Consider the following 24092-nt stretch of genomic DNA (forward strand, 5'->3'; position numbering starts at 1 on the left):
GTGTAAACTCGGAATTGAACACACCCTTCTGTCCTCAAAAGCGGAGGAAAAAAAGGGAAAGAAAAGATCTTGGCTCCCTAACTGAAATCTTAAACTGTTGACTAAACTTTCTGCGAGTTGTATGCTCACCATACACATTTCTGGATATTGGCAACAAATCTGGAAATGCTTATAAATCTGAAATTGCACCATGAGTCACAAACAGCAAGTCTGCAATCAGATTCGTTCTTATGAAGGGTTTGCAGGCTGCTCTGCTACACCGAACAATACTTGGGAATTCAGAGAAGCAAGTGTATGATCCATAACCTTCCATGTGTCCAAATGAAAAAACGGTTGCCAAGGAAACACCCAAATATCAAAATTGAAATATAGCTGGGCCCTTAATGAGTCCAAAAGGAGCTGTAGGAAGTTTACTCAAGTTCAGCAGAGATTTTGGCTAAACGTGGCGAAGACATTATTAAAAGAGATCCCAGCCCCATGGTGGAGGCAGAAGAAGAAATCGGATCCCGTTCTGCAATGTAACTGTGTTTAAAATCCTCTATGCTGTTTTTCTTCTCTTAGGACAATTGTGAACACCCTAAATGCAATAAAAACGTGAACATTACTGAAGGGATGAAAAAAAGGAAAACACGCATTTGGGGACAAAAAACAAACAAAAAGAAGGAAACCCCATAATGTTAGCACAACGATGCAACCTTAAAAAAAAGGTACAGTTTTCCAAGAACTGCATTTTTCTGACATCTTGCGCATATTGAGGTCCATGGAGACTTCCCATTTTCCACACTCAGCACTTTGAGGGGCAGGGAGGTCAAGGCACCAGTATTCCCAGTGGGTCGCTGATAGTTCATCCAGAACAATCGAGCTACCGGCTGCGCCTCCCCCCTCGTTACCGCCTGACACCGCGGCCGAGAAACAGCCTCTGCCGCTGGGAACGAGAAATCCAGAGGCACAGAGATTAATTCGAGGTAGCCTGGTTCTCTGAGATGTTACTGGTTTCATTCTTTGGAGTCATGACCCACATCTCCCCCAAAAAATACAAATAGAGTTTCTACCAGTCTCCAGCTGGAAGTAAATCCGTCGCTCCTATGAAAGCTGAGGGTGGGAACAAGCAAGTCGTGGATTTGTATTTAAATAATAACGGTTTCTCATAAATGTTTTTCAGAGTTGACATAGCTACCGATCAAAAATATAAATCTAAATCCAAAAAATGCATCCGGCTTGAATGTTTACAAGATTCTTAAATAATATTTAAACCAATATCCCATTAAAAATAGGCAACTGTGCACACACATAGAAATGATTTGTAGTACAAATCAGTTCTGACATGTTCTTTCTGATTCTAATGAATAAACTTCTCATAAGATAAATCACATTGCATCATGTGCCTCATGAAAATAAGTTAGTTGTTTCAATAGGATGTGGTTAAAATTGTTAAATCATTATTTAATATAGTTCTTAAAGGCCACGTGCAGTTTTTTCCAGGTTATTTCCCCACTTCAGAATCCGAATCAGTGGAATTTAGCCAACCTGGCAACCTCCCATCACAGGCTGCTATGAAACGCCGGCCGAGTGCTCAGTTTCCTGAGTGCCACAGATGCCGAGGGGCTGTTTGACACCTTGAGACGCGCTCACAACCTTCTGGGCAAGACGACATAAAGTAGGAGTTAGCTGCAAAAATATACAGGCTGCTCAGCTCAGTCTTTGGGTATGATTCCCCACGTTTCCTCGCATTTTGTAGTTATTCTTATATAGTTTCCAGTGTTTGAAATTTCCAGGTTTTGTATATTTAAAACACAATGGTTTACAGGGAAAAAGAATTTCACCTTGGAAGCGCCTTTGCTAAAAATATAAAGCCCGATGTTTTTTCTTACAAGTCTATGGTAATAAGAATCATGGTGCTAAGAAGAGAGAAGATAAAGAAAGGGGAAAAAAAAGGTTGTTGCATTCTCTGCAGCTACTGTAAATATTTTATGAATGGATACCTCAGAGCAAAGCATCAAGATCAAAATTCTCTATAATTATTTGTCTAACACACCGAGTAAGGATTTGGACTTGGCCATAAGTGGGTAATGCAAAGAGCTTGTCAGCATCGGCTTGTTGAGACATTAAGAGGATTTCTTTGGGTGCCACCTTTTAAAGTCCCGCATTAAGGCTCAGCCCCCAGTAAGTGCACCCTGTGTAAGCAGTTCCAGATGAGGCCAGTGACAGGCCTCAGTCTCAAGGTGCTTATTCACCGCACATTAACATCTCATGTTCCCAGAACTGTGTTGTTTTCTGACTGATATCCAATTAGGGAAGAGAGAAAAGAGACATTTCCAAAGCTGGAGTTGAAGAAAATAACCCAGAGCAGTAACTCACTGCTAACTACCATCAGCAGCTGGTACTTTGTGTTTACTAACAATACGGGAAGCTGGGAAGAGATTAAATTGAAAACAGTAATAGCTTCTCAGAAATAATAGAGCAGGATCAGGATTTCAGCCAGATAACCATCTTCAAAACAAACCATGGAAAATATTCATACATACTAAACATTTGACTTGCAGTCCATTGAAGATCTTTCTTGCCAATCCATACTGAAAAATTATCAGCACTGAATCTTAGCAAGCCAGTTGTAAGAAAAGTCCCATAGTAACCAACTCATAGACAGGAAAACTCAGTCTTGTGGAAGTGAAAGAAGTAACCCCAAGTCACCGAGGAAGCTTGTGACAAAGTACAGAATTGCAAGCTGCCACTTAAGCATTAAATTTTAACATCAGATGGTCACTTTGCCCCTGCCACAGCAGATAATATTCACAGTCCCACTAGGGCAAGTACTGGCCTTTGACAAACACTGGATTCCAACGCTTTCCTACAATGAACCAATACAACATGTCAATACCGGTATAACAATACATGAAGTGCTTTTCTAACAACAAAGAGCTTATCAGCTTAAGCAGATATAGTGGGTTATTATCCATATACAACAGGAGGCTGTAGAGGCAGCACAAATATCAGTGGCTGGGGGGTGAGGAGGTGTCTGGCTTTGCTGCGCTGACACATTGTGCCTCCTGCCACCAAACCTAACGGGTAGCAAGGATCAGAGCCTGCCACCAAAAAGGCAAAGATTAGCTTTCTCGCCGCTGAATTTGATGAGTATTTTGCTACCAGCTTTGCTAAGAATTCAGTGGGTTCTCTTAAGTGCCAGGATAGGAGCGGGAAATCGTAGTTCACATCTTGCTTTGGAAATGGAAAGTTGCTACCATTTGGGAGCTGTCATGGAGTCACGAAGCCTCTGTGAGCATCTCTGCATGAAAACACTTGTGGCACTTCACCCCATCTGCTCCATGCCAGGCTAAGGAGGACGCAACACTGGTATAATGACCAGAAGAGAAGACTCACAAGTGAATTTGCTTATCTCTTCTCATCCTCATTTCCCTGTGCTTTTCCTAGGCGCTTCAGTAAAGCGGCTTTGACCTGCTGTCACTTTGCAGTGGTAGGTAATGCACCACGAGTCCCGTCCGGCAGAAGAGTCAGTTGTCACAGGCTGGTGGGCAGGTCAACCCCGGAGTCATCACAAGTGTCTGTCACCGAACTCTTGTCACACCACGGAAACCAGAGTGAATAGTTACACATGCACAAACCTCCTCTCTCTATGAAGGGAACGTTCAATAGGGAGACAGACAGATGTGCCAGAAAGAACCTGAGACACGTTAGGCTGAAGCTACAGCAGAGTCAGGATGGTAGGAGCATTAACCACCCATCCAAAGGCAGCAGCAGCTTTGCCTTTTACGACTGCTAAATGCCCGGCTCGTTCCCCAAGCAATTCAGTGTGCAGCCGCATGGCAAGATGGTTGGTGGGAACTGAGATGCTCCAAGATACTCAAAATAGAGCAGGGATTCTACTGACAGATGCCTGTGGTATTTGCCTGGTAATTTGTTTTTATTATGGTGAACAAGGCTTCTGTTAAATGTTTGCTGTCTACTTCACGTTTATTATGATGGGAGGTTTATATAGGTGTTTGTAGAACCGTGTCTACCTTTGTAATGGTGTGGGTTTTATCCATGTTTATATTAGCCTACTTTCATCGTGATGGGATGTATGTTTTCAATAGCCTACTTCACTCTAATTATATTGGGTGCTTTATTTAAGAGGTCCTAACAGCCTCCTTTTAACACATTTGTGTGAAGGCTTTTATATTCAGCTGTTTTTATTAGGTAGGAAAGTTGTTGTCTATCTCTGCTAACACTAAAAGCTTTCTACATCTATAGACTGTTCCCAACAAGATTGCAATGTAAAGCAACCCTTTGCAAATATTTGCAAAGCACCGGCAGAAATTTAAGCATGCCTGGCAATATACTGCACAAACACCGCTTGTCCGTAGGGTTTACTATGCAAACTCATAAGCCAACATACTAAAGAAGAAAGAAGGAAAATGAAGTCAACCAATACAATATCAAGTTGGCTCATCATGAAAGTTAAAGGTTATTTTGATAGAAAAGACTGGGAGATCTTTTCTAAATTGCCAAAGGTGTTAAACAGGTTGCAAGAGGAAGCTGTAGCTGTGCATGTACAGAATGACCAAGTCTCAAACTGGAGAAAGACGTCTGCTGTACAGAGGGATCTAGAAAGACAGTGAGACAGTAGCAGGAAAAGGCAAATCAAAAATGTAGAGAAATGAAAGGAGAAAAGCTGAAGCTGCTGTCAAGGGCATGGGCACAAATTACCAGGTGAAGGATGCTGCCCACACTTAGCAAGAAACAAGAAATTAAGATTGACCTTGAGCTTGTGATTCTTCAAGGTAATGGAGCACTAAAGCTTCTTGGAAAAGAATCCCACGTCATCAGAAGAAAAGTCAGACAGTCAAATGTACCTTGCAAGGCGATTGCTATGGGTGTGCAAAGCTGCAATAGTGTGTGTTGGCCATGCAGGGAAACAGGGAGCACACGTAAGACACAGCACAAAGGAGAAATATTTGAGGATAAGAGAATGCAAATGCTGGAACAAAGTTAAATTCTGGAAGACCAGTCCGAGAAGAAAAAATGAACTAAAAATAGAGCTTGGCTGACACTGCAAAAAGCAACGAGGATAAAGATGATGCTGAAAGGAGCTGCTGGACCGCACAGCATCTAACAAGTTTGATAAGATAGCACCTAACAGGTGGACTCAAAAAGCAGCCAATCTAACCCATTAAGTTTTACACCCTGATGGGAGGCAGAGAAAGTATCTTAATCCTTACTGGACAAATGGGAAAAATCTCAGGCAAAGCCCCAGTCCCCTTCCCTCGGCCCCGAAGTCACACACAGAGCAGACGCCATCCATTCCCCCAGGTCCTTCTCTTCATCTCACCACTGCACAACACGCACCCTGGCAGCGACGCGCAGCACTCCGAGTTCTGCTTTCCAGCCTCCTGACCCACCAGCTCAGCACTAAGACCCCAAAACCCCAGGCGCTGGCTGCCTTCCCAGCACTGCTCACCACAGCAAAGTCAAGCCTGTGTTTTAAGCGCCTCCAGGATCAAGGCTGGGTTAGTAATTGCCTCTGTTTTCACAACTATTGTTTTATGAGACAATCAATAGGAAAAGCAGAACACATTACAGATGTTTAATTTATTACCTTCCCCATCCAAAGTAAAACCCCTTAATAGTCTCAAAATCTCAGTCCCCTACTGGCATTTGGAGTTATCTGCCTAATCACAGCGATGCCTGCATCTCTGTGCATGGAAAAGGAGGCTCAGCTCCTCACACTGTGCAAAGCTTTCGACAGAGGGCTTTGCAGCATCATTTTCCATCATCTTAGGGGCTTCGCGGCTCATAGAGAGCAAGTCTTATTCTCACTAAAAGAGGAAGCAACTGGTTAAGGTTTTTGGGGACAGATCCAGATGAGAACATTCAAATAGGACTCTAAAGCAAGTACAAAACTCTACCTCACAGTAGGAAGAGGTGGAACATGAGTGAAAGCAGAACACTAATCAAAGCAGAATGAGCAGGCAGCTGTATCAGTAGCCCTGTCCAAAGAGGTAGACAAGGGATTTTCTTTTTATTTGAATTCTGCCGTGAAGAATTTTACTTTGCACAATACAAAGGGCTTATCCCCCATAAAACCACACAGCAATGAGCTCCACCAGTTAATTGGGCTGTTCAGCTAAGAAAACAGCTCTGCCTACCAACGAGCTGCAGCCAAAGAACCATCCAACTGTTTTGTCTGACACTTTCCCCCCAGAACATGAAGGGAGAGGGGGAAACATGGGCCAGGTCCTCACATCGCCGTACATCACAGATACTTGTTTCGCAGCAGTAAAAGGAGCGCGCCAGTATTTGGCCCGAAGGTTCAGTCCAAAGCCACCAAGTTCAGGTGACAGCCGGCCGGCCTGGGGCTCGTTATTGCTGTTTGTAACGCAAAACCAGCAGGACGTCCCAGTCAGAGCCAGGAAGTTTACTGGTCTGGGCACTTAACCACAGACACTGGGACAATCTCAGTAGGTGAGAGAAAGATGAAAGGGGAGAGGTGTCCTGGCCAGCCAGGCGAGCAGGCTGGAACACGACATTTATTTCATCAGCTCCCTGCCTCAACGAGAACGTCACCCATGAAAATTCAGACCAAACTGTCTCTCTGATGCACATTTTCATCATGCATTTTGTTCTAAAAATCAAATATATTCTTTCCCCCTCCAAATCACCATTTGAGCACCTGTATTACCATTTCCCTTCTCTCACCAGATCTAACTCTCGTTTTTCTTACTGATGCAAATTTGGGTACGTTTGCCCTGTTCTCTTCCAAAAATTAAACTTCAATAGTTCCTCTTATTACAGAATGGACAAATCATCATCCAAAGCAAAAGAAAACTGTAATTAAACCCAAAACCACCAGAACAGGAAAGGGCACAAAATCAGATTTATGCAAAGCTTTGTTTAAATTACATCAAGAAAGAAAGACACTGTCTGTGATGAAAACCATGGTTGAAGTCACATCGGTGAACATTTCGCCTACAACAGGAGGCAGGGGTGTGCATTTGTTTGTGTGTATGATGGGAAGAAGAAAAATTCGAACTGAGTAACTTGCATTCATACGCGCTACGGAAAAGCAAACCCCTCATTTCCTCCTCTGCACTGAAACACAGTCAGACACTCCCAGTCCCGGGAGTGCCACCCCCATGGACCACCAAAACAAACCGAACAAAAGGAGCCTCATTTCGACTGTGTTCAAGGAAAATATCCTGTTTACCAATCATCTTCATTTTCAGAGGACGACAGCAGCTGAAAAAATCTGTGGAGTCAGACATGGTAGTTTCTGTTTTCTTGCTTTGCCCGCAAGAATGGGGCAAGGGAAGAGAAGGAAAATTCAGACAACTTTATCCTCACAAACGCAATTAGAGGGGCCATTCGGAACGTTGCTAAAAAGAAAAAAATATTAACATTTCACAAGTTCCCCTTGTGGCCTCCCTTGCTCCTCCTCCCCCATCAAAAATTCATAAAGGGAATCAGCATTCTTTACCGAATGGGTCCCCGAGGTGCCATAGACCTTGTTGGAGAGAAAGGCTATAAATATCGAATTATACACCTCATGGGAAGAAAGGGTTGAAGATTCAGCTTCAAACCCACTGCGCTGTCCCCAGGGGAACTCACTCCAGACTCAAGGTCCAGCGTGGCAAGGAAATGGGTCAAGTGTGTCAATTTTGAGATCGCCGACCTTTGACACCTTTAATGATGCCCAGAGTCCAGCTCCTCGTCATCCCGCTGCCCCCTGTGCACCACAAACTTCCCAAAGTCCCTTCGAGTGCAAAATAAATAACCGAGTCAAGCAGCACCGAGAAGCTGCGCTAAAGGCAACTTCACAGAGTTTCTGGCCCTTTACGGTAAATGGAGAGTTCGGATTCTCAGGCCTTCTTCACTTATCTCCGTATCACCGCAGTACAGTGGGATTAAGGGCAACCGCACTTTTATCATCGAGTCCTCTATGTTTTGTTCTACATAAAATGAAAACGCCATATTACTTGATTGTACAAGGCTCAAAACCAAGCAGCTGATCTTTTGTCTGTCTTTCAAAATAGATTTCCAAGTTGCAATAAAAGAGGACAGGTGTTCAACAGTCAAAAAGATAACCAAGCACCTTTAGAAAAAAATACACATCAATAACAATCCTGTCTGTGGGCACAACCCAGTAAGTGTTTCATACAGAGACACAGGAGGTCACAAGAGCTGCCCACATCCCCAGGATCTGGCCTCTCCCCACATCTTTCTCATCTTTGGCTTAGGTTGGTGGTAGCCAAAACCACCATCTCCAACAGCAAAGACAAACAGGCTCCTCTGCACAAGTCAACCTGCAGTGGATTTCATCTTTAGAGATTTTTAAGGAAATACTGGTGAAGGAATATCTTCAGTAGGTGCAAAAAGAAGTAGGAGTTACCCCCTATAGAAATGCAGTCACATATGGCGTGGAATGTATTTAAACCCAGTTAGGTCATGGCACAGAGGACAGATGTTATTCAATAACCTCATCAGCAACCCTAGGTAGGGAAATGCAATGACCCAGTTCCTAAACTGGGATCTGGCTACATCATCAGAGCCAACTATTCCTCTTCCAAAACAAACCATCACACTTCAGACAAAACATTACAATTCCAAAATGCTGGGTTTCATTCTCGGCTCTGCTACAGGGCCCTAAATGGCCAAGGGAATCAACCCCGCAGCTCTGCTCCACATCCTCAAAAGCCTGATGCTCATCGCAGCTGCTTTCTCAATGCCAATGGCACACAAGGAATCAAGAGCAACAAGCAACAGCATTTTGTTGTTGTAATATGTAAATATATGCATGTGTGTTTTTTAAAAATGAATTAAAGTCTGTGCTTGCTTTTCTTTACCATCTTTTGCAGTTCATTTCTTCTCATGTGAATTGGTTGGTTCCTTAGGCAGGAACATTTCTGAGCCCCCACCCAAAGTGCTGCAGGAAGGAAAGTTGCCTTTAGATCGGGTTATGTTGGGTTGCAGGAGAATGGACTTGACTCCCCAAGAAAGACAAATTACAACTGTAAAGATAAAAAATGTTTTAAACCTTAAGAAATATACTGAGCTAGGAAGGGTTTCTTTCTCACACAACCCTCCATCCACAACTTGGACAGACTCTCATTATATTCCATTGAAAACTCTGCCAGGCCAGCTCATATAAAAGTATAAATCCCACTTATCCACCACCTCAGGGGACTCCCAGGTTCCCCTGGATAAGCAGGGTTAGAGACGATGGGAACCGGGAGCCTCCCAGCACAGAAAAGGCCCCGCTCCAGGTCCCCACCCTGAGGCGCAATGAAGAGAAGACTAAAAGATTTTGCTGACTGGCTAGATTTTTAAGGGATTGTGCTCCAAACAAGCAAAACATTAAGTGTGTGTACATATACACACGCTCACTCTACAATTCCAAGGATATAGAGCTAAACGTCTGTTAACCCTCTTGCTCCCGGCCTTAGTGAAGTGAATGCAATGCTGAGGAAAATCAGATGATTTTGGTCCTTCCTTATCCCCAGGGTGGGTACAGGGGAGCCAGACAGATACACTGTTTTGCATGTACTGACCTCTTGTCATTCTGAGACTACCAGCAATATCTATCTTAGTTCCAATCTAACCAAACTGCACACCAATTAATATTTTCTATGTATTTTCTGTGGTTTCTTGCCGTTCTTTTTTTGCAGGGTAGCAGAGAAGGGTTCAACGTGTGCAGCTGCAAGCGGCGAATTATTAGCACATCTGTGAGGGAATTGTTCTCTCAATACCAGAGGGAAACACCCTCCGAACTCATCACCACCATTTCTCCTGCCATCGTCCAGGCTGAAAGCACTGACACGTTCAGCCCACATCCAACACTGACATCCGGGTCTCATGGAACACGACACCTTTACACAAACCAAGAAGAGCAGCGCCCTGGGCAAACAGGAGCTGGCTGTGCCTGCACCTTTGGTTTGATAGAGACAGGAGTAAATATTCCTGACAGAGAGCAGACCAAAATTTCCAATCTCTTATGTCAATGCTGTTTCTCATCTTAATGTTATTTGCAGAACATCAAGCGATTTCATTGAAAATTTTACTATATGCTTTAACTTTTGTTGAGTCAAAGCAATCTGGAGCATTGGAACCGTGTTATTTGTGAATAATTTGGTAAGAAAGAGACACATTTTATGAACACTGTCATCTATGTAAACTTATCTTTCCATGGACAATTCATAACTGCCCTGTTTTCTTCTCTTTTGCTTATAACACTTCCCACGTTGCGTTTCAGAGTGTCATTAAATGCCCTTTTATTGCTCCCTCGTTGTAAGTACCTGAGTATTAACCAGGGCTTCAAGATTTACAGCCTATTTTAAACTCAGATAATGATGTTTAATTTGTTATTGGCTGTGTAAAGGTTAACAAAGAAATAACTCAAACTATTAGCAAAGGAATAACACATTACAACAGGGCAATTAAGAGCTATATCTGGCACTGCGTGAAGAGACTGATCTCATTTCCAAAGGAGCTCGATGATCCGTATTCACAACGCGCGAAGCACGAGGGTAGCGCACAAGTTCATCCTTTATATACCTTCTTTATCGTTCAGTTGGTTTTCATCAAGAAACTTGCCCGAGTTTACGCGCTGACAGACAAACTCTCACAAATTGACCTGTGGGGTTTCAAACTTGTTGCCCTCGGCTCTCCATGCTGCTGCTTTTTGGGGGTTACCTCCCTCGGAGCAGAGTTGGCAAAATGCAACGAGCAGCATTTACCTGGGGCTGCCCGTAAAAGCCAGCTAAGCTCAGCTTAAACACACCTTCAGCGGCACATTGAGCTACGTCTTTGTCCATGATTTCAGTAACTTCACCAGCTCTGCAGTGAAAATAGGCGCCATCTGAAACTAACGCACTGTAAATAAACACAAATCAAAGCCTTAAGTGAGAAGATTTCAAACTGATTTTGTAGTGCTGCTGCAACTGTACCCCAAGGCCTGGCTTTAAACTCCATCGCTGTGGACTCCACTGATTACACATTTTGCTGGGGGCAGGGGGGTTTGCTTTATTCATATTTGTCGCACTGTTACAATCGTTCTCATGCAGACAAGTCCCTTTTTTTCTCATATTTATACAGGCTGTTGGGCAATTGCCGGAAACACTTTTTGGAAGAGTTGGGGAGAGGTTATTGGATGTAGGCCCAGCGGCTTTTGGAAAAACAGAGCAGAAAATATGCAGAATTCATGGAAGAAAGACAAGCAGATGCTGCTTGAAAAGATGGTTATATTCTTATGTCAACAAATTAGTACGTGAGCAGCCAAAAAGCCCACACAGAGGTAACACAAGCAAATGTGTCCTTAAGACATCCAAGGGAAAACACAAACTCTCCCTGTAGGATCTGCACTAACAAGCCCAGCACTTAGACCCTGCTTAGCAACGCACTCGAGATCAGTGCCCATCAGCTCTGGATCGAGGCGCTGGAAAGGCCAAGGACCAACTAAATCCAGGCCTGAAACTTCTGCAGCTGAGCTATATTTCTGAACAAATCCTTGTATTTAGAAACAATTCCAAACCATCTTCTATGGGTCTGAAAAATATGGATGGGATTGAAAAAACATGGATTCTGCAGCTTTGGCTCCAACAATATCCATTTTATTCCCTTAAACACCCAACATTGCAGCCAAGTGCAAGTTCCATCAACATTCCCAACCACTGTCTGGGAGAGGAACACACCTCCAGCTGGTACAAAATGGAATGTGACTTCAACAGCTTTAAGAGTATTTCCACCAAGCCCAGGCTTTAACTTTGTATTCCTTTAACACCCCTTCCTTCATTTCTTTCCTACCTGCAAGCCCTTCCTCCATATCTTTCCTGACACCTCCACCCAAATTTTACATTTCTTGGCTCTAAACTTGCAAAAACACCAAGGACGGGGGGTGGAGGGGTGTATACTCTCCCTGTAGGATTTTAGCATAAATTCTAAGCAGTCTTATTAAATTCTGTGGAACCTTTGCATCCTACCCTTCCCCCACCTTTTTTTTTTTTGGTCTTATTTTGCTTTTTCCCCTCCTCTTAACTCTTACCACATGTTGTAAAGGCCAGACATGAGTCAGACAAGCTCCTTGGGTAGCAGCGAGGGGGAAGGAGGAGGCGAACAGAGCAGAGGGTTCCTTGGGCAGCTCCGAGAGGCTGTTTCCCAGGCTGCCCAGTCCGCTCCAGTGCTGCCTCGCACAGCACCAGAAACTGAAAACCGAGGAGCAACGAGATATTCATAAAAGCAACAGGAAAACCATGGAATTCATCCTTTTATTGGCCAGTAAATTTGCAGTGGGTCAACGTGTTCCACATGCTGCTCAGCTGGCAGGGTTACACGTGGCTGCTCTCAGACCCGTGTCATAAATGGAGCCTGACGATAAAATAAACCTTATGGATTATGTCACACTTTCGCATTGAAAAAAGGTGAAACTATGGATTGCCTTATCTATTATGTTCCACTGTGGTTTATTTGCTCGACTTGGTCTCACAATCTGTTGCTAGGAGGGCTCGTTCAGCAGCTCTGTCAAACACACAAGCCTTGGTCAGGGGAGTTGCCACATCACACACAACATTTGACCCTTCAAATCCTATGCTTAGCCCTCTAGAAAACCCGGCAATGCACGATTACAGAGTTCTTGATAAGTGTCAGAACTCACCAAGCAGTTAGCTATGTCCTTCCTAAAACTTTCCTCAACGTCACATCCATACAGAATATTTATAAGCCCTGATAATCACGAATTCTGTAATATTGACTGGGAACATGTGCTAGAGGCCAACTATACCTCAAAATAATGCTATTTATTTCTTTCCATTTCATGGAATATTCTCTTTGCTTATTTTATAATAAACTATGCCCCTGTTCCAAGCCAGGTACTATTTTATATTCCTTCATTCTACCTTTTTACCCATTTCTACTTTTACATAGTTCCTCTAGGATGAAACATGCAGCTCGTTGTGCAGCAGGAGTCTCATCAGAATTTTAGGGCTGGACAGAATTCTTCTATTTCTCCCTGACCTGTTCCAGCTTCCAAACTAATTTTTCAGTTACAGCTGAATTTTCTGTTGGTGGTGGTTTTAAGTCATTCTTTAAATTCAACAAATTTCTACTCCATTCCCATCATTCCCACTGAGGCAAATGGGCAGCTTATAGGTCCATGGATAAATGCAAGTGATGATATTTGGATTACAAAGCACAATTCAGCTGGCGTTAGATATTGCAATGGTAGGAAAAACCCCATGAAATGCAATCATCCAGCTGGATTTCCTGCAGAGCCAGCTCAGATATCTCTGCATGGTGTTTGCAAGTGCTTCTGGATCCAGAAGGACTTTGTAACTTAGTCATGTGCAACGCAGAAGACACAGAGCAGGCTCGGTCCTGAAAGCTGGACTGTCAGGACCGTGCATCCAAGGCAGTCTGTCCTTCCACACCTACAAGTGCTGGAAATTCGGATGTAGAAGTACAAGTGGAACCCGCGTAGACATATATGCAATGCATTTAAAGCTGCTTCCAGAGCAGCGCAGCCCTTGGCCCAGCAGAATCTCCGAGCTCTGTGCTAATGGAACAGCTAACCAACAAGCCAGATAATCTCACTCACAGATATCGGAACGAACCCCAGATAGTGCTATATTAAAAGACAAACTGCCAATTTCTTGATTAAAGGAGAACAAGGTTCCGGCATCCAGCAGCAGCTCTATTACCTACCGCCGTTCTCCCTAAGGCTACAGGAGGGAACGCTGCACAGGAGCAGCGCGCAGGATTTTTGCTGCTTCTAGGATATTGGTGTTAGGAAAAAAAAATATATTGATGAACTACTTTGTCATTGTTAACAGCATTGCTGACAAACTCACAGCAGGCCCACTGAGAGGAAGACAGCAGCATGTCTACTGAATGCCTGTTGTAGCCGAGACATGTGCTCTGAATTAGGCAAGGTGTGTAAATTATGACAGGCAGAGCTCTTTAGAGAATGCCCAGGTCTGAAGGATTCTGGTGCACTTTTGTTGTTGCTGCTGCATTTCCCTGTAGTTCTTCTCTCAAAAGAAACCTTGCTCCTTGGAGAGAGCATTAACAGGCTCCAACTCCTGAAATGTCATTTGACAGAAATAAAATTGAAATGCTAAAAAGAAACTCCGGTTTCCTCTCCTTATTGCATTCATTATTTTATTCTCTCTAACTGTAGCTTAACCTCAGAGGAGAAACAACCAGCACGGCAGGCTGGGGGAGATGGGGGAGGAGAGAGGATGAGACAGACGACCAGAAACATGGTTTCCTTTACAGAAAATCATGCATGAAACCAGCACCCTGGTGACATCTGGGTAGATCTTGCCTGCTGGATGGATCCCAGAAAGCTCCATTTCCAGGAATGTCGCTACCAGGGTGGTAACGCTCAACACTGCATTGTCATTATTGTTGTTTGATTGAAATTAGGATACAACACACTTGCTCATTAAAAACTAACACTGAAAGAGACCTTGAAAGAACAGTCGTTCATTCTCCTGCCTTCAGGCCTATACGCAGAGAATAATAATAATATTTGAGAATAATAATAATAATATTTGAGAAGCCGCACTGGTCCATACAGGACAGAAGCAGCAGCAAAGGGTGCGGGATGCCAGGCTCATGGGCTGGTTGGCATCTGCAGAAACAAAGCTAGAGGAACAACACAGCTTTCTGCTGACAATCCTACTCCTTCATGTCACACAATTTCATCTTTGGTTCTGTCTCTGGATCCCCCAACTCTTATCTAATCCTCTACCAAAAAGATCTGAAACAGCCATCATACAGTTATCTCCAGTATTAGTTATGCTCCTTCCAGGAAATGTTTTGGCCTCAAGAAATACTGAAGTGCAATTGCTCATCTTCTTCTAGGCACTTATGGGCAGGAAAAAATGTTGGGATTTTTCCTTCCAATAATTGAAAATCCACTTCCAAGTTTCAAGAGCTTCTTGCTAAGAGAGAAAAACCTTTGTAACTATTAATTTTTACACTTGTTATGCAAAGTACCAACCACCTTCCAACCATTTCTAATTACCACCATCATCACGCAGTTGAGTGGAAGTTTCCTTATATTAGCCTAAGTATAGAGCTGCTAAGCTGTTTATGGAAAACAAAAGGCTTAATCAAAAGATTTAACCGCCAAAGCCCAGCACTTGCTGTTGGACTCGGTTCACACCTTGGCTCTGCAAGCATCGTGTCCCTGTTCCATTCCACGTGTGGGAGGACGGGCTGCTTTCACCGTCATTTCAGTCCCATCCTGCTGCAACGCTCAGAAATGTTCTCATTTTGCTATAATTAGTGTTTTATTGCAGGGAAAATTAACCAAATGAAACTTTATCAGCTGTTTAATTAATACTCAGTTTGCCGGTGCTTTTTGCCAGAGAGCGCTGTGTTGGACTCGTTCGTTCAGCTGCTGCTGCAGGGAATGAGCTCAAAACGCCAGTTTGCCACTGGTGCCCCCAGTAACTCCCGTCTCTGCCCGTCAGCCACGATGCCCCTCGTGGAATAGGAAAGGGGGACACAAAACTGCAGAGCTATTGTGACTGATAAATGATGTAAATGACTCCTGGTGTCAGGTTTGTAGTGTTCCAGGAGTCACAGCTACAGCGTCACATACAAACCCACCTCCCCTTAGGACATAAGTACAAGCAAATAAGGAGAGAGACACAGCAAGAGAAGTTGTACAACTAAAGATATTTAGTTGTACCTTCTGTTTGGTAAGGAAAAGCCACCACTACCCTGTTCTTTTAACCAACATGACATTGTATTGTTATCTTTTTAACTTATTTACAGTTATGTTACTGTGGTAAAAGACACTTAGGCATTAGTTGCTTTTTAAGTCCTATTTGGAATATTTCCTATATAGAGATATACCAGTTGGACAAATTTTAGGCTGAAATCCAAAGCTGAGAGAATATTTCAATCAAGCAAAATTAAGACTTGTAATGAGTGCAGTTCAGGGGTTTTTCCTGTGCAGGATTTTCCTCTGTGCTCAAAAGGCATGAAACACACCACTGAATTTCCAACATTATAACCTTCTGTCTGAAAAGATATTTAGCTCTTGTTCACCCCCAGTTCTCTTTAATACTTAAGTATCTAAACATCTTCCAGTCACAAAAATAGTTAGTCGGGTAGCTGAGTATAACTCTCTTCCATTTGATAAATGAGACAAACCCCTCCTGAAGCGGCAAGAAAGGCTCTGGGCTTTCTGTGCTCAGGGCTCTGATCCAGCCCTGACACCAGCCCTGCTTCACAGCCACCAGTGGTGACATTTTCCAGTGGGAGGTCACGGTGTGTTCATATCCTTCCTCCTAGAATCACATCCTGCCTTCCCTGGCACAGCAGAGGGGCTGCAGGGTTCCCACCTGCTGCCCAAGCAGCCTGCAATTCTGAAAGAACATCGCACATTTCCACACTTTTGCTTAATACTCAGTCCAACTTTAAGCCCTGATATTGCTGTTCTGGTTTAACAATCTGAAATGTCATACGGTAACAAGCCAGGCTAAGAAGGGTCTGCTTATTAGCACCTAAATCAGGCTGAAAAGCTACAAGTCAAATTTTTCATAAATTAAAGTTATAAGTAAAAATTATGAGGTTTTGCATTAGTTTTCTTTCACAATTTTATTCCTCTTTGTTAGTATGGAACCTAACCAGAGGCTTCCAACCAAAAGTAGTCAAAACTGACTACTGAAATTGAAGCAAAGACATTAAATCAACTTGGTTAAGGCCAGAGAGGGAAAGTGTATTAGACACTAAGATTACAACTCCAGAGTTCCTGGCTCATGCTCCTCTGGTTATTTTCTTTCTCCTCCTGCACTGGAGTTCCCAGGACCGTCTCATCTGTTTGCAGAGCATGGCCACATCCTACAGGACGGATTTTACTAACGGCTGGAGTAATAGCATAACAATTCCTATAAAATACCTCTGTGCTCGCACCTTAGCACCAAGAGCCACAGACAGAAGCTGCCACTAGAAACATTTGAAAGCAGAACGACCCGTCAAGTAAACTTGTGCAACAAGAGGCCCAGCAGCAGCTTCAGGGGAGGAGCTAAAAAAGAGCCCAGCTCAGCAGATCCTGCTGGTGCTGCCTGATAAATCACAAGGATGCTGGGAAGCATCATGGTGTGTTATTGGCACCAGCCGGGGGGGAGTGGGGCGTGGAGAAAGGTTTGGAAGGAGAAATGTGAATGAGACAACCCGTTCAACACAGTTATCGGTGGGGGAAAAAAAAAAAGTTGGGCAAAAATTCCTTCCGAGTGTTCAAAATAAATGGCCAAGCCCTGGTGATTCTGAGAAGATACAAAGGATTTGGCAGTCCAAGATAGACAGCACCGCGGGGAGAAGGGGTGCAGGAAACGGGAAAGCTCCTCTATGGAAAAAAAATGTACCATCCAACTCACTAGGCCATTACAAAACGTAACAGGAGATGCGGTAATATTATTGTCTAGCTATAACTCTATAAATACAGCCCGACTGACAAATTCTTGAAGAAAACAAAGTGAGTGTGTGCTGCTGTTGGTGTGAGGAGGGAGCGGTGCAATCCGAGCTAAAGACAGCTCCCTAGCGGCTGCTGCGACGGCTCCGCCGAGCAAACCTCCTCAGCCCTCAGCACAACCCGCTGCTGCCAGCCTGGGCTGCCCAGCACGCACACTTATTGCACAGGCAGGAATTCAGCACCCCAGCCGGCCTCCTGCTTTGCTCGGGAGGTGTTAAAACGCGACCACGCACAGCCTGGCCCGGCTCCCCAAGTGCATTTTCTCCTCCGACCCCTCCTTGAACAGAAGACGGTAGCGACTGATCAATTTGCTCACCTGCTTCAGGCAGCAAAACACTCACCCGGTTCCCCCTTTTCCATCCCGATCCCCACATACACTCCTGAAAAATGACATAGCAACCACCCAGTGCAGGAAACCCAACAAGCCAAACAGCTTCTCATGGTGCCAACCGAGTTCTGCAGTGTCTCCCAAGCTCCCAAATATTTTTCATGACCTTTCATGTTACAAATTAATTTATTTCCAAACAGCAGCCAGCCCCTTTTGTACCCGACACCTTGCAACCACTGCACTCATCCCACAAGATTTAAAGGAGGAGAAACCAAGAAGTTGTATATTCTGCTGATATTACCTAACCTGAAGGATTTCTTTTTTTAAACTTTGGTTTCAACTTTAAGAACGTAAGCCTTTGTTATTATTCTTTTCCCCAAGATCTGCTTTTAAAGATTACAAAAGGATTTGCAGAGTTTCACATCATTTCAGTCTAATAATGTGTTGATAAACTGAGGGTTGAAAAAACAGGTCAAACTGATCACTGCAGGTTCTCTCACACACAAATATATATATATAGAGAGAGAGAAACTTCACTTCTATTAACACAACTGTAAACGCACCGAGATCCCTAAAACTAGAGGAAACTGGATACATTGGCAGTGTAGCTAGTACTGATTACATACACAAACCTTGCCTGCTCACACATCATGGTCCTATTTTTAGGAAACAAAGAACCCTTATTAATGGCTATCTGCTTGTTTGGGAAAAAGGGAGGGGAATAATTCTGTTTATATTTCTCAATCAGCCTGCTGGCTTTCACACAAAGCACTAAAGCAATTACGCTGGCTAGTGCACTACAGGAGAGATTTAGCAAACATCATTAATATTATTATTCATTTACTTAATTCGTTTCTTTCTTCTTCCATTTCCAGAGATGCTGATGATCCAACACGTCCCTGCGCTAGTGCATGTAACTCCCATTAATGCTGGGCACCTGCCTTCGGGGAAGCAACGCACCAAGTTACAGCGGGGAATATATTAATAAAATAGAGCAGAGATTCCTTAGCAGGGCAGCGCTGGGGAGAGCACTGGCTGACCTAATGGAAAAGACCTAACTTCTGTCAGTCTGATTCCGTTGACAAAGCAGCCCAAACCCTAAGGATTCCAAGAGAAACACACTGTGAACACACACTGAAGACTACAGGTTAAATTTTCTCTTTGGACACTTGATGAAAGATTCTTCAATCCAACATCATTCTGTCACCTGAAAAGAGGTCACTGGTGTTACCTACCATTAGATAAAATGATGATTTAGAGCAGCATTCTTAAATTCAAAAGCAACAGGCTAGAAATGGCTTCATTTTCAAAAGTTCTTAAGAGCCAGCGATTTCTGTAGCATCCACTACTGTCTTTAGATTTGAATTATAATTTCCATTATAAACTCTTAGGTAACACAGAGGATCTCTGTCTAAATAGTGATGATGGAACTAAACCTTAAATTTTTAACATTCAGGACCTTGGTCCATGAGCAGATCAGCTTCAGAGGAGCTCTCGTGCACTACTGACACCCATCCCTTCCCAACGCTGTCATACACACCCAAACCCAAATCTGTCCCCATCCCCTTGCCAGCCTTTCAGCACTCCAAGCGGGTTCTGACACATGTCCAGAAACTCTCCCCAGCCAGGGTCACCAGGCACCGGATTAACCAGCCTGCTCAGCAGTGACAAAGTGTATTTGCATCCCAAGGTGAAATCTATTAAGGGGAAAGATGAAGTGTGATATTTCAGTGCAGACAAGGTGATCAGATGCTATATGCATTATGCTATACAATACAGGGTATTGTTACCATTTCAAACTGAACTATTTGTTTACTCTCTCGTGCACCTACTAAGTACATGAGACTCCAGATTTTACCCTGAGATAGAGGTGAACATTGGAGTAAAGCCTCACACTGCTCAGGGTTCAGCCTTGACAAGCATCCAGCTGAAGCCTATGAATTTGAAAAACCTGATAGGAAATTTCAATAGAGACCTTTTTAATTTACTTTATACAAATTGTCCTTTCTCATACTTCCAAGTGCATTTACAGCCACTTTAGAATAGTATTTAACTTAGGAAGAGGGAGATTCAATGAACAGGAATACTTTGCTACCTTGATTCTTACCTCAGATTCTGCTCTCAAATACAGACTAAGAGCAATGAACTCAGGAAATCAAAGGCTGGTTCCGTGGCACCGGTAGAGGGAGTGAATTACAGCATCTCGGTGTTCTGCTTCCCCTTCTTTAACTCCAACCCTTTCCTCCCACTCCATAAAACCTCTCAGGATTCCCCCCTTTCCTCCCCCCACTGCAGCACATCCCAACACAAACCTGGAAATGTAACTGAAGCCCAAGAAAAGCTTCAGGAAAGGGGAAAGGTTCACAAGGCAGAGGGTCAGCTTTCCCCTTCCTGTTGACTCAGGTCACCAAAATAAAACATATTAAAAAAAACCCTCAACTTCTTGAGTACTGCACAGCTGAGATCTCTACCCAGTCCTAAGACTGAGATCTCACCCACAAAAATGAGATTTCATGTTCAAAACTCTTGTCTGATCGCTGGCCTTGTTTTCTTATTCTGGATCTGATCATTCCCATTAATCAACCTCATCTCCCCAGGTTTCTTTTCCATCCCACTTCTTCCTTGTTGCCTCAATTTCCCAAGACATTTCTCCCCTGTATTTTTCTAAGCCTGTTCAGCTACCCATATAGAAAAAACCGGAGATTAAAAAAAAAGACACAATGAGGAGAGACGAAGCTCATTAAAACATATAATATTAAATTGCGCAAGAGTAAATGTATTGCATAGAACTGCTTGTAGCCCTGGCTGTACCAACCCAGCACATGAGATCTGTGCTTCTCTCCAGCTTTTCCAGGCTGGGGAATTGGAGGGGGCTGGTTCCTCCTTTGGGCCCCAGCGTCATTAAGACACGTTGCAGAAAGGCTCAGAATAACAACCAGGTTCAGCAGCAACACACCAGATATGAAGGGTGCTGCTTTGTGGGGGGGGTTTCATCCACCTCTTCACTTTACCCAGCAAGACGTGATCTTCCTACAATCGCATCCTTTTCTTCACTGCAATCCCGCCAAAGGCAATATCGCCTCTTGATAATATAGTCTTTGTATGCACCCACAGAATTAAGAGATGCAGGGGAATTGGGGGCTGGGAGGGAGATCATTTCAAACCAAACATGAGAAAGAAGCACCACGCAGGGCCGGGTGATGTGAGATCAGAAAAAACTTCTCCGCTCTCATCCATGCTATAGATCTCACCTCCTAGTGTCCCACTTCCCCTACATACACCTAAGTCTCCCTTATGTCAGCACTGTGTATTGATGGGGAAAAAATATATTACAAAAAAAACCAGAAAATCAACAGTAGCAGCAAGGAGCCTCCTCTTGTGCTCCTGGCAGTGCAGCAGGATTAGGAAGGTGCGCTGTGCTCAACACTATATACATTGGCCACAAGACAATTTTTGACTCATAGAGCCTACAATCCAAACCAATCACTGCTGAACAGCAAGACCTTCCTTCTCTGAAATTTAAATTAAAGGTGTTAAGAACAGCCATTTCACTCCCATAATCTTTACCAATTAAGCTAAGTGTTCAATATGGACAGGGTGCCCTCCAATTTCGATTTGTCCCCCACCCAAAATTTTATTTTAAAAATTAAAATGATTGTTGCAATTTGCTTAACTTAATATGAAGCAAGAGCATAATGTCCCCTCATGAATGCTACTGCAAGTGGCTACATAGCCTGACCCTTACTTCTAATCCCCTGTAAATTCACCCAAAAAGTCATGAACTACATAATATTAGTTCTTACAGACTGACATATTTCCCTGATCTTTCATGAGCCACATGGGGAAACAGTTTTCGCCTGATCTGAATGAAGAAGAAAAACAGTGATCCTAATCAACCGTTTACCCTTAGTGGCTTCCCTAAACAAATCTGGGAAAGAGCTTAAAGGCTTGGGAATATCCTCGACCCTGCTTGATGCACTGTAATAACCCTACCTAATTATACTGATATAAAAACTAATTGGAAAGATAGCAAATGTCAGGGTAAGATGCAAATTGTAGGGTGTTAATTGCTGAACAGGTGCTGGAATAGAATTAAATGAGCATCTTGATTAGGAGAGTGGAAAAAACAAATGTGGACCCCGAAATCAAGTTGGCCACGTGAATTATTTAGCAGCCTCCTCGTACCAGCAAAAGGTCATGTTGATGTGACCTCTGCTTTGTGATGGGTGGGCTGACAAAACAATAGTCAACTCCAGGAGAAAACATGGCTTAGGAGAGAGACGGGACCATGCAAGATAGGAAATTTTCAATGGGGTAAGGGGGAACTTCTTTTTATTGGTGGATGTCTAGGTGGATAATGCTAGTGGGAAGTTTTCCATATGGATATTGCAGTAATGCAGAGCTACTGGTCCTAGAGCTGGGGGAGAACATATGGGTATAATACATTTTGGGATACAAACGTTGGTCCAAACAAAAATGGACTAAAAACCAGTTTTTTGTATTGGCACAGATTTTCACAGGATTTTCATCCTTTGTCAGAATTTCTCCAGCGACGCTACTATGGTAGTAAATTATTTGTTCATATAGGCCCTCAGAAAGCCGTCTCTTGTTTCAGTTGCCACTGAATGACCAGCAAACAGATCAGATCAAATAACACCAATTAAAACCAGCAGTCTAGAAATAAGAGACCCTGTCATTAGCAGTGATTATTTGGGGTATTTGAGTAGAATCGTTTTAATGAGGGATTTAATCCAGCTAGAGTTATCCCTAATTTTGAGTCTGAGACTACTTTTTCTTGGTGAAAAAAATCACAATTTTGCAAGAGCATGCTTGGGACAGAACAAGGCTTAATAAAGGAAACCTTTTCATTTTTAACAACAGTTTCAACAACTGACAGAACCTACTGAAATGTTTTGCCAAATAGGAGAAAAGTCATGAATTCTGGAAGCCAGTTTTTAAAACATAATACTGAAAATATTTAAATGGTGGTTATTCAGCTACTTCTATGAATTACTTTAAGATGTATCTCACTGGTTCAAACACCTGCGGCATGGGGAGACAGGAGACCTCTGCCCTTGAGTTCATGGAATAAACAAGTACGTCTCAATGGCTGGAGCAATCAGCATCGGGTGCCAGCTGAAATGATCACGTTGTTTTAGAACAGCTGGAGACTCCGATCCGTTAGGTACTGTACAAAGTGTCAGGACAAAACCCCGACATTACAGAACTTATAATCTGTTCTGCTCTAAGGTGGGTCTGCACACAGATAAAGGACGTGCTGCTAACACACCGCAGTCGAAAAACAACAGATACCGTTTCAGAGGAAGAACAAACATTATACGGATCTTCAGGGGCAAGGGGAAAAGCACGCTGAAGAGTAGAAGTTAGATTTATGACACTAAGACCTGAAGTTCCTTATGTATTGAGGGGATATGACACACCACGGGTGACAGGAGAACAGAGTGGGTACCACATTGCAATGCTCATCCTCCTGGGATAAAGACACCAATTCATCACCCGTACTGCCCACCCTGTTCCATTCTGCAGCCTTGTGCTGAGCGCTTGCAGGGTGGGCTGGGTGCAGCTGCAGGGACATACACATCCTGCTCATTTTTCAAGTTCAGATCTTAGAGGGGAAGGGCTGCGACTCAGATCAAGTTGTCACTCTAACGACTTCAGCTTTAACTCAGTAGTTCAGGACCACAGGGTGTACTTGAGATGTTGTATCTGGGCAGGGAGGAGGAGACAGCGACAGAGATACTTGATTTGTGTAGCGTTAAGCTGAGCGAGATCTTGGTAGTCAGTTAAAATCCTGTAGGTACTATACACGGGTATGATCACATTGTGCTGCAGGCTATTTTATACAGCTACGTAGAACTTGTATGTTACCAGCTACCCTGTGCTGTTCTTTGCCAGCAATGACACTGTCTCAAAACAGCTCAGGAAAGTGCTCTAGATTTCTTACACACAGAAAATAACGTACCTAAGAGATACAGGGGATTTAAAAAAACATTTTAAACACATATTAAAGCTTGCAGGAAGATAAAACTTCACCCACACCTGCAGCTCACAGTAACGTCAATGGGAAGTCTTTCACATGCCAAAGAAATGAAGTACAGGAACGTCACCGAGCTCATAAAAACTCCTTCAGAATCTAGACAATGCTAGAATTAAGATTAAAGAAGCAACTCTAATTTAAATGCTTTTTGACATATACAGTACAATCCTTCGTTATCTTATGATATAATTCCTCCCCATGTCAGCACATACCTGACCCCCAAGCCCACTTTT

At 43.4% G+C, this 24092-nt stretch overlaps 1 protein-coding gene across 3 annotated transcripts in view; it reads right to left on the reverse strand.

Moving 5' to 3' along the window:
* EBF2 (EBF transcription factor 2) overlaps positions 1-24092 on the reverse strand; it is a 120367-nt gene that overhangs the window by 73313 nt on the left and 22962 nt on the right. The window lies entirely within an intron of this gene.

Source organism: Columba livia, chromosome 25 (genome assembly GCF_036013475.1).
Source record: "Columba livia isolate bColLiv1 breed racing homer chromosome 25, bColLiv1.pat.W.v2, whole genome shotgun sequence".
In the NCBI taxonomy this organism is placed as follows: Eukaryota; Metazoa; Chordata; class Aves; order Columbiformes; family Columbidae; genus Columba; species Columba livia.